At 40.4% G+C, this 12,375-nt stretch overlaps 1 long non-coding RNA gene across 1 annotated transcript; it reads left to right on the plus strand.

Moving 5' to 3' along the window:
* Nucleotides 1-532: 532 nt before the first annotated feature.
* Nucleotides 533-11,055, plus strand: LOC109471713. The gene is made up of 3 exons (XR_002140320.1): nt 533-591; nt 10,686-10,748; nt 11,022-11,055. It is a non-coding gene; the product is annotated as an uncharacterized LOC109471713 (long non-coding RNA).
* The last annotated feature ends 1,320 nt before the right edge of the window (nt 11,056-12,375 follow it).

Below are 12,375 nucleotides of genomic sequence, written 5' to 3' on the forward strand. Positions count from 1 at the left end.
TATGATTGTGGAAAGACACCATTAATACGCAAAGAAATATCATATTTTCCCTAAGGCTCTTTGAATTGTGCATATTTTCATTAAATGTGGCTATGCAACCATGGAAAACAGCATTTTAGTGCATATTTTTACACAAAGAATTTATCAAAATCTAATCATTTTGAGGTCTCATCAAGACCTATACCCAACTACTGACTCGGAGTAAAACAATCCATCAAAGCCTTCTCTTTTTTACCTCCATGAGTTATCGTGTCCACAGACAGACACACACACGAACACCTCTGAAAACATAACCTTCTTGGCAAAGGTAATGAAAAGAAAAGAACGTGCATCATTAGCAGCCTAATAGCAAAACATATACCGAGTCCCAAATAAATCTGTTCACCCCACCACGAGAAATAGCTGCGAACATGAAAACTGCAACCAGTTATTATAATACCCTTCCGTGGAAGGAATCTTATCTCCTTCTGATGTGTTTTTTAATCAGTGCCACGCTCTCTCTTACAACATTGTGTATTTTTTTATCCGCGTCAGGTGAGGGAATACCACAGCCTGCCGTGCCTCCCCAGAATCCAGGCTCAGGACCAACAGGTGGGAATTGGTCTTTGTGGTTCCCAACTGTAACTAACAGATGGGTTCACGACCCCATCACTCTAGTGAAACCTGACCTCAAATAACTCCCAGTCAAATTCTGGACACTCACACACACACACACACACCATCACACACACAATCACCCACACACACACACACACACACACAATCACCCACTCACACACACACCATCACACACACAATCACCCACTCACACACACACCATCACACACACAATCACCCACTCACACACACACCATCACACACACAATCACCCACTCACACACACACTCACTCACACACACAATCACCCACTCACACACACACCATCACACACACAATCACCCACTCACACACACACTCACTCACACACACAATCACCCACTCACACACACACCATCACACATGTACACAATCACCCACTCACACACACACTCACTCACACACACCTGCACACACACACACCATCACACACACAATCACCCACTCACACACACACCATCACACATGTACACAATCACCCACTCACACACACACTCACGATCACACACCTGCACACACACACACAATCACACACACGCACACACATCATCATCACACACACACACACACAATCACACACACGGACACACATCATCATCACACGCACACACAATCACCCACTCACACACACACTCACTCACACACACAATCACACACACACACAATCACACACACACACACACATCATCACACACACACAATCACACTCACGATCACACACATGCACAATCACACACACAATCTACACACACACACACACACAATCACACACTCTCACACTCACACACGCATCTACACACACACAATCACACTCACACACAATCACACACACACACACAATCACACACTCACACTCACACACGCATCTACACACACACAATCACACTCACACACAATCACACACACACGCACACAATCACACACACACACACTCACACACAATCACACACACACACACAATCACACACTCACACTCACACACACACACACACACACACAATCAAACAGTCAAACAATCAATGCGACCGAAAGCAACCATTGATCCGTTAACATGGGGGACTTTTTTTGACACAACCATCAATGATTATTTCGATAAAGGATAGCCAAATTGACAACTTAGTAATACCTGCATTAGAGTCTGATTTATCCTTTGGGTGCTTGAAATGATTGTTGACACAGTTTTCAAATTGATAAGAGTATAGGGTAGGGTAATTTTTTTTTTGCTTTGGATCTTGGAAGAAATACAGCAGTTAATATGATTGCTCCCTTTCCAGTTGATGTGGAGAAATGCTTCGACCAAGTCATCAAAAGAGTGAGCAGCAGGTGGAAAGATTTGGCCCGCAAACTTGGGATCGGACGAAATGAGATAAAAAACATCGAGAAAAAAGAGGATGACCCAAATGAAAATTGCAGAGAGGTGCTTGACCTGTGGAGAGAAAGAAATGGAAACGACGCAACTCCACAAGTTTTGAAGCAAGCCCTCATCGACATCGGCGAACGGCAAACAGCAGACAGCTTAATATAGGAGGTGGGTCTTTAATCTTGAAATGGGGGGAGGACAATCATGCTCTATTCTTAACCCAAACCACACCTCACAATTTGACACAGATGCAATTTTTTAATCAGCGCCATGCTCTTTCTTACGGTATTGACTTTCCTAATATGCATTGATTTTAACAACACACAATGAACAGCTTGACGATAAATTGTTATTAGTACAATTCGTATCATGATTTTGTGCTGTCATTGTATATTCTCCGTCATCTCAGATCCAATGATATGTGAAACTCAGTGCTTTTAGAAAAATCCAAACTCCAAACAAAATAAGAAATATCGCACACTTTTCTTTGAGTCAGTTTCCAATGATTGTTCCTTTTGTCAATAAGGTGATGACATTTAAATTAAAGTCACTGTGGTGTTAATTATCAGGCAAGGAAATGCAAGGGCCATTTAAAGAAGGTTTGTCCTTAACCCACCTCAGCTTAGTAACTATAATTACACTGAAATGAAGGTATTGTGTGACAATTTGTACACAGTGGCTTTAAGATAGAGACACGCATTTCAGCCTCCGACAAGAATCCAAAGTCGGTCCAGGCAAACCTGTAGTGAAAAGTCTTCAAATAAAAGCTGTTTTTAATCATCCCTTAGAAATTGATTAGTGTTTTATTTTGTTCATTACCGGAAGTGCCGTGACATGAACACTCAGATATACCTGGCAGATGATGGCAAAGGGAAATCTACAAACACAAACCTGACCTGTTGGATCTGACATCACCCCCACCACAACTGTCAACAGTCAACAGCCCAACTGTTTCTAGAAGCAATACAAATGATACAATCAACAAATTTTTACTATGCAGATGAAGTTTCATACTATACACATAGATATAACTAAATTTGTAAAAAGCAATTTTCTTCCAATGACAAGTACAAAGAGACGTTTCGAACAGCATCCACCATCTTTCATTTAGTGACTGAGAACAAGTCTTTAAGATCAAGTGAAACTAAATTAATGTCATAAGTGAGATGGGAGTGTTAATGATTTTTAGCATTTAGGTACATCAAGTAAAATGGACATAGATAATAAGTATGCAAATCATGACTTGACATAATTCTGCAGTTTTCCATGATATGACAATTATATGGCAATGCCATTGTAGCTATAAGCTTAAAAAGAGGACATGAAGATATTACTTTAATATGCTAATAAGTGATGACCTTATTTAGAAGATTAATTAGAAATACTAAATGTTGGGAATTTCATACTTAAGGTTTGGAGCAAAGGTGAAGGATCAGACACAGATTATGCAAAGTAAACTCATATCATATAAGAAAATGGTTATTATTAAGTAACCTCACTTATAATTATATATTGAGGAAATGCTGTATTAGCCTTTTTTGGTAGAATATGACTTTCATACATGGGTCATAATATGTAATATATAGATATAAAACTACCGGTACATACTGTGGCCTTAATAATTATAATAACTTAAAGACAGTTACTGTAACACTTACTGTAGTATTTTGCTTGTTGACCTTGTGGTGCAGTGAAATAAAATTGGGTAAAAATGGAATCTGGTTACTGTGTTTTATGTGGATTAACATAATATGATCATTCTGATTTGTGTGTGTGTACAGTGTGTGTGTACAAATCTACACAGGAAAAAAAATTACTGTTGTGTGGCTCAGCAGAGAAGGGTGCGTTGTACGGCAAAAATTAGATGTTACCTTCAGAAGAGCCTTCACTACAGTTTTTGATTGATATCGGTACAAAGGCCGCTACGAAAGCGATTTTAATGTACTTCGTTTTGTCAAGTTTTGGTTTGTTTGCGCCACTCCTGCAAACGCAGGCTTTTGACGAGGTTTGTGGGAGATTGGGCGAATCCACTAGAATCATAGGGATGGATAGTATGTGTTGGAACGTAACATTCTGACAATTCCAATGACATAATTAGCTTTATCGATGCTACTAACAGATACAGATAAATTAATCAAAATTGCTCGTATATAAAAACATTGGAAAGTTTCATGGATTCTGGAAAAAAGTACTAGACTCTCTCCCCAATTAAAATATATTTTCCTAGGCCCTCCCCCCTGAGGGGGATGCAGAATACACTGTGTTGTATTTATATCAATTATTCATCATCGGCCTCCTTCCGTCTGAGTAGACGATGGGCTTGGCACTGGAGGGGTCTGGCACCGTCTCTGGTGGCTGAACAGGCCGATCCGTGAGTGGCAGACTCTGCCACATGTTGAACAGGTGAACCCAAGAAAACACGCCTTTCAATGCAAGATGAGCCCAAGTTTGGTGTCCCTAAACTAAACATATTCCAACGTCCAAAATCTGTGTTCAAATTTTCGAAAGCGGCGCACACGGTTAGGGCAAAACGTGTTTGAATCGTTCTCAATAAGGGGATAACATACTTTCCGTTGCGGCCCGGTCCGGAACCCGTTCTCGAACGTTATCGCGGCCCGGGTATGATATAAACTCCCTTATTATGTTGTGTGAAAGGATGATGTGCAGTCATGATACATGTAAGTACTGTGCATGAAATTTTTTATGACTTGGTTGGCATACATTGTACCTAATTTTAGCTGATGTAGTAGCCAGTATGTGAGATAAGAGAGGGGGGGTGAAGGTACTAGGGGACTGTACGATATTTACCGGGGGGGGAGGGCCGGTCGTCTGAGGGGGGAGGGCCTAGGAATAAAATTTTGAGCCGGGGGGAGGGCTTAGGAAAAAATATTTTAATTTGGGGGAGGGCCTAGGTAAAAATTTTTTCAAGATCCCTTTAACTCTACAACGTTTTTATACACTTTCAAAACATGATTAAACGTCTGTCCTATACATATCGTAGCGATTTTCCAGTCATTGGAATTGGCAGAATTTTACGTTCCAATAATATCCATCCCTATTATTATAATGTATTCGCCCAAATCTCCCACGGTCCCCTTCAAAATCTTGCATTTTCGCCAGAATCGGCGAAACTGGACTACACAGCCAAATTACATGGATTAAAATCGCGGCAATCGAAACGATACCGATCAAAAATGTAGGGAAGGCTTGTCTGAAGATTTTGAAAATTAATTTTCACCATTCAACGCACCCTCCCCAGTGGTGTGCGTGCGTCGCCAAAGGTGACCCGCTGGTCCCGCCTCGCAACTCGGTCGAACTTCTCGGCGTGGATGTCGGATGTCGACGGATTAATTTGGTATTTTTCTTAAGCCAAGGACTATTTTAACATTTATATCTATGTCCCTCCAAAGTTAATTGAAAATAACATGTAAGTTGCATTGGAAGAAGTTCGTGGACGAAAGGTAGGCTAGATAGAGAATTATTTCGATTACACTGACTGACCATAATGTTACTGACTTTAAATTTATAGCTCAATGTACCAGCGAAATTTGTGCTGCCAAATTTGCTCCTCAACATGCAAAACATGGGTTGAAATTCAAAATTTTTCCGGGGGGGACATGCCCCCTCCCCAAAAAAGTCAGGCCTACTCGGGCTCTAGTGGCGCCTGCGGCGCTTCATTCGGGGTAAATTTTCAATCAAAATCTCGTCCTCCCCATACGAAATTTCACTCTCTATGATTCACGCCGGGGGGAGGGCCTAGGAAAAATTTTTTGAGCCGGGGGGAGGGCCTAGGAAAAAATTTTTGGACCTGGGGGGAGGGCCTAGGAAACATTTTTTTGACCTGGGGGTAGGGCCTAGGAAAATTTTTTTTACGCTACCCCCGGACGACCGGTCCCCCCTCCCCGGTAAATATTGTACATTCCCTAGTATCATTGGGAATGATACATTCACAGAGAAGTCTTAAATTCGAATTACACTCAGGATTACAAAGCTATGATGTTAACTTAGGTTGAAAAGGTTACAGTATGGATTCTTGTGTATTTGCAGAAATTACTGCCGAACTGAATTACAGAACAAAATTTGACTCAGAATATGAGACTCTTTTTACACAAACGAAGTTGTTTTATTCTGCAATTCTAAAGCGCAACCTACGTAATGATTGTAAGTTTTGGCCCCGCCAGTGGTATTCCGTAATCTTACAGAAAAATTAGATTTCTTCACTTTTGCAAACAGTCTGGGGTTCCAAACAATGTGAGCTATCAGTCAAGTTAACTTAATGGCTGAAGTGAACGACGAGGCACCTCCAGGCTACAGACAGGTAGGTGGTGAGTTTTGCATACTTGATTAGCGAGAGTCGAGGTTGTCGGGCAGCTTTCTGGGCGTGGACGTTTTGAGCGGCGACCAGAGAAGTACAGAACCCATGACGGTCCCAACGAAGACTTCAGAAAAAGGTCTGTCACGTTTTAAGTCACAATGTAAAGTCACAATATAACATGATAGTGTGCTGTAGTGGTTCTAAGGGATCATTCTTCTGGACATGGGGGTCAAGAATTTGAATCCTGTCCTCTCGTGGCTTGCCCGCCACTTGTTGGCTCTGAGGACAAAATGTCTCTGCGCGTTGTGTTTGTCCAAAAGAGCAGACTTTTTTTCAGCACATGCCGTATATGCTGTACGTATAATTTATATATACTCACATAGCATTGACTGCTCTTTACTCGGAGCAGAGCAGAGAATATCTTGTTCTGTTGTTAAAGCTTAACTGAGCTGAGATTATCGTCACTGTGTTCCATTTTTCACCCATTGCCAACCTAATGGGTTTAAGTTAATAATAATTCTATGGGACTAAGTGATAGCCAAGAGTTGTCCTCTCCCCAGTATGTACAGTTTAAATACTCATTATAAACGTTAAGTTGAAATACTTAAATGTTAAACTTGGGACTGGTAATGTTCCTCCTAAAAGGTAAGCATAAAAGAAGAAAACGCTTTGTGGGCCAGTCACATTCGTCGTGCGACAGGTTTACAACAGTACAGCAGTGGACAGCAGTGGACAGCGGTGGATGCCATGGTCGTACCAAAAATAAGCTGTTTTGAAATATATGGAGCTGTAGTCATTTGAACAAGAAAACTTTAATTTACTTTTTATAGCTTAGTACAAACACCCTACTTGAGGCCCCATGTGTTTTGCTGAAATGGGCGCAACTCAAATCACTTTAAGGTCAAATATTTTGCAGTAATTACAGTTGAACACTGTCTGCTTTAGACAAGGCTTTGCGATGAAAACAGTTTATAACATTGAAAATTTGCTCTTCCTGTGAACAGAAAGCAAATCTGATTAATGTATCTTAATATAATATTAGCTGCTGCCTTTTGGAAACCCTCAAATTGGCTATAATCAGGGCCTTTTGGACTGGGGATAAATCATCAAGTGTCAGCTGACAAGTGGGGCCAGTACAGTGCAGTTCACGGGATATGCATCAAATCCAACAAGATTTGTCAACATATCCTGCGTGATTTTGCGGGATATCCTGCGGGATTTTGCGGGATATCCCGCAGAACGCTAATCCTCTCCCGTAACACAATCTTCGGTGTAAAACTAAAGTTTTCCACATTTCTAGATAGATTTTTACGGACAGATGGTGCAGCCCATGTTTGAGTCTAATGTGTGGAAAGTTAGTGTAGGTTATTCTGCTATGTTTTGAGAGTTGACTGTTCAATATAAAAAAAAAATATCTACCGTGCAAATAAGGCTAGGGCCGAACCATCCTTGCCTGGACTTTGGGCCTGTCTTTGCAGGCAAAATGGACCCTCTACAAATGTATAATGGCTAACAAACTCCCATGGCCAGCTACATTTTTTAGACCAATTTCTACTATTTAGTCAGCCTGCAAAAGAGTCTGGATGGGTGGAGACTTAAGTTACATGTAGTGCTAAACACGTTCAAGTTTCGAATCTACAAATCTCTAGCTTTGATGCAAAACTTTAGCCGCCTTAATATGTGGTTGAGTTTCAGTGCATGATGCATTGTAAAGCTTCAGAATGATGTAGAATTTACCATATAATATAGAGCACGATATGTAAAAAGAGTCCTCAATTTAGTGTAGATTCGCTCTGACCATGGGCTAATCTAAATAGTATTCAATTTACATTTTACTGAATGATATAAGGCAAGAATTAGACAGAATTAGCTTCACATGTGTGTGTGTGTGTGTGTGTGTATGTGTGTGTGTACTGTACATGTATGTGTGCGTGCGTGTGTACTGTATTGTGTGTGCGTGCGTGCATGTGTGTGTGTGTAATGGTGTGTGTGTACTGTATGTGTGTGTGTACTGTATTGTGTGTGTGTTATAATGTGTGGGTGTGTGTACTGTATGTGTGCGCGTGTGTATTGTATTGTGTGTGTGTTATAATTGTGTGTGTGTACTGTATGTGCGCGTGTGTGTATTGTATTGTGTGTGCGTGCCTGCAAGTGTGTATGTGTATGTGTGTGTGTGTATGTGTGTGTGTGTGTAAAGGTGTGTGTGTATGTGTGCGTGTGTGTGTCTGTACTTGCGAGTGTGTGTCTGTGTATGTGCGTGGATGTGTGTGTGTGCGCATTTTTTTTGCGTGCGTGTGTGTTACTGTGTGTGTGTGTCTGTGTCTAAATATAGGTGTGTGTGTGTGTGTGTGTGCGCGCGTGCATGTGTGTGTGCGCGTATGATGCTGTGTGTGTGGTGTGCGCGCGTGCATGTGTATGTGCGCGCGCATGTGTGCGTGTGTGCATGTGTGTGTGTATGTGTGCACGCATGTGTGTGTGCATGTTTGTGTTGCACGTGTGCTTCTGTGCACATTTTTGTACTGTCCCTGTCCACCTCCAAATTCCAATGGTTGAATGTCAATCCTTTGGTTTGACTTTTTTCTCCAGGATTGCTACATGCTTGACTTCTGCTGCCAGACAAGACAGGAATAGTAGACGTCAAACATGGCTGCCCAAGGTAACTACCTGTTAGAAGAAGTAAACATTGGAGCACACATTGTTTGATAATTGATACAATATATGCAAGCCTGGACCCAAATATTCTTCCTCTTGGTGATCTATTTGGCACTTGTAACATGTGCTTTATTCTTACTAACTTAAAGTTACTTACTTTACTTTGGTCGAGCTCCCACTCGAACAACTTGATTATTACTTATTCTTCTTTAATGATGATTATGCTATAAACATCATAAGTTAGAATTACCTTTCGGTGATGGAGAGGACTCAAAAATAGTCTTGACTTAAAGATCATATTGAACAACATATTGGTCACAAAATCAGTTTGTCTTTAATTTACATTTTCATTTTCAACTGCACACATGAGAAACCCTAAAGACATGTAACTGCCACCAATTTTGGATACTGTACACTGTAGGTAATCTTTTACAAATTGTAGTGGCCGTTTCACCTTAAAATAGATTAAAATTAATTTGTACTTTTTCACCATCTCATTAACTTCACCAGACAAAAGTGCCTTGTGTGAAATACATGCGGTCTGCCATTAATGTGGGAAAAATATTGAATGGCCCCTTTGCAAATATGTTATTAAAAGTGTTCAGAATGACCCCCCCCCCCTGGGCCTCCTTGGAAATCAGCTATTGGCTAAAGGAGCTACCCAAGTGTCATAGAAGATTAAATAAATAAAGACTCATTGAATCAGTTCAAACATCCAACTCAGAGGAAATGTCCCTTCAAAAGTGCTCTCTTCTCTCCACTGAGTAGAAACTGTTTAGAGAGGTTGTTGGAGTTTTTATATATTAGGCCATGTTGATTTGATTAAAGTATATGGATGACATCCGCGCGCGCATGAATTTTCGGGCGCATGAATTTTCGGCCGTTTCCAAAAAAAAAAGTTTTCAACCATACTGTAAATCGTACAAAACAGTTGCAAAATGAGCAAAAATATACCATAAGTTACAAAAAGAAATAAATAAAAACTATACCAATGTCGTAGAATGCCAAAATCAAACGAAAACAGACGAAATTGTAAAGAAATGAACTTGAAGACTAGATTATTCGCCAAACCATATTCTGTGCCATTTGCTCAACCCTCATGACCACGTAGATTTCATAATGAAAACTTTTTTTTTTGCAAAACTTTTTTTTTATTCGCACACGCGCATCAGTTTTGGGGCTCCCGGAGGATGTCATCCATATAATCAAATCAACATGGCCTTAAGTGGTAAAATAAGCAGTTTTGCTTTGGATTGTGGAAGAATATTATATATATTCATTTCACAATTATAATGACAGTTGATATGGTTGATCCGGTTCCAGTTGATTGGAAGAGATACTTCAGGACAGTCATCACCAAAGTGCCACATAGGTGGGAAGACTTGGCCGAAGAACTTGGGTTTGAGCGAGGCGAGAGAAGTGCAATCGGCTTAGACAAGCATGACTCCAGTCACAGGTGCAAAGAAGTGCTTGAAAGGTGGAGGGCAAAAAAAGGAAAGGAAGCAACTCTACAAGTTTTGAAGCAAGCCCTCATCGATATCGGTGAACGGCTAACAGCAGAGAGCTTAGGAGGTGAGTCTGTACTCTAGAAATGGGGGGAGGACAATGTCCTATTCTAAACCCACATAAACCACATCTCACAACACAGGTGTGTTTTTTAATCTGAGCGCCACGCTCTCTCTTACAGTATAATTGACAATGACACTTTTTTATCCATGACAGGTGAGGGTATCGGGACAAACAGCTCCACCCCCGAAATACGTCACACGGACTCAGGAATGAAAGGTGCGAATACTTCTTTGTGTCCCTAACTGTAGCTAACAGCTGCTTTTAAATAGTTTAAAAAGGTCAACAAACATCTGTCCTCACAGTCTAGTAGTAGTACAGTAACCTAAAACATTTGAGTGGCTCTTATGAGCCTAAATGTGGTGAATATGAAGCAAATAAAAAAAGAGGTATTACTTAGTCTATCCACTTCCTATTCAATGTACTCTTATGGATTATGGAGTTATTGCTGTATTAACGAATTTTGCCTGTTTATAACCTTCTCTACCTCAGAACCTCCTGGACCCACGTCAGCCCTAGGCCCAGGTGGGGGTTAGTAGAAAAAACATTCTCCATTTTACCTGCTGTCACTGCAGACAGCAATTATCCAGATTGATCACTTCCGTGTTACTGGCATTTCATCCTTACATGCCGCTCTTCGTAAGATGTAAACTTAAGATACCATTTCTCTCGAGGGAGAGGGGTCCTTTAATGATTGCTGATATGGTTTTAGTATTAGGCGTAGAGGAAATTTAATTACACAAGGAAATAATTCCTGATCTATGGTGATAAGGAAGATTCATTTTACAATATTGAGACTTCTGATGAGATTGTGTAATGGGCTATAATCCTGGAATGATTTAAAAAAAAAACTTAATCACATCATGACCACAAGGGCACATAGAGTTCCTGACGCTATCACTCCAGTGAAACTCCTCAAATGACTGTCTCAATTCCCTAGTGTGGAATCGACACAAACACACTATCAATCTATCCAACTATCAATCAACAGGACCAAAAACAATGATTGAAAATTTCATCTTTCCATGCTAGTTGACATGGGGGGCTATTTTTGAGTCATCAATAATTATTTCAATAAGGAGGGAGAGATGTGTCATTAACATGCAGGAGGTAATTTTGTATTTTGACCTCCGATTTTTGTTAATATTGTGTAGCAGCACAGCCCATTGGAAGTGCAGAGACTTTATACAGTCGTCCAATGTCCAAGACACATGGAAGCAGCACTGATCATCCTGAGAGCAGTCTACTTGAAGGTACATGTATATCATATTTATTTTCAATACATGCCTTAAGATGTATAGGGGTTTTTCTGAACAGGGGAACAGGGGCGCTGCGCCCTCATGTAACAAACCAGCGCCCTCATATCAATTTTCAGATTGAAGCCTAAGTCTTTTTCAAAATTATCTTTTTCCAGTAAAAATACAAAAACAACACCACATAACAATGTATTCTAGCATTACAAACTACGTTACTCTCATAAAAAGTCCAAAATCTTACCATAAACATGAAAATTTAGCTCTAGTAGTAAAAGTTTGAATGGAATAAACAATGTTCATTGAGAACTTGCTCAAAGACAAGTAGCTGGGCCTCCTTCATTAGCATACTATAGAACAGGCTCTGAAGTGAAACATGAGACCTGAGTTTGTAGCAGCTTGGATGAATGTGTTGCTATTTTGCCATGGGAAAGGTTTGAGCTTGTAGGAAACCCAGTGTTGTCATCTGGTCAGCTACTACTACATGTAGTTACATTAATCACTAATTGTGTAAGTGTATAAAGGGTGATTTGTAGATTGTGTGTACTGCTGATTGTAATATATTTTACAAGGAGATATGCAATGCATGAATA

This window comes from Branchiostoma belcheri, unplaced genomic scaffold (assembly GCF_001625305.1).
Source record: "Branchiostoma belcheri isolate BF01 breed outbred unplaced genomic scaffold, Haploidv18h27 scaffold255, whole genome shotgun sequence".
In the NCBI taxonomy this organism is placed as follows: Eukaryota; Metazoa; Chordata; class Leptocardii; order Amphioxiformes; family Branchiostomatidae; genus Branchiostoma; species Branchiostoma belcheri.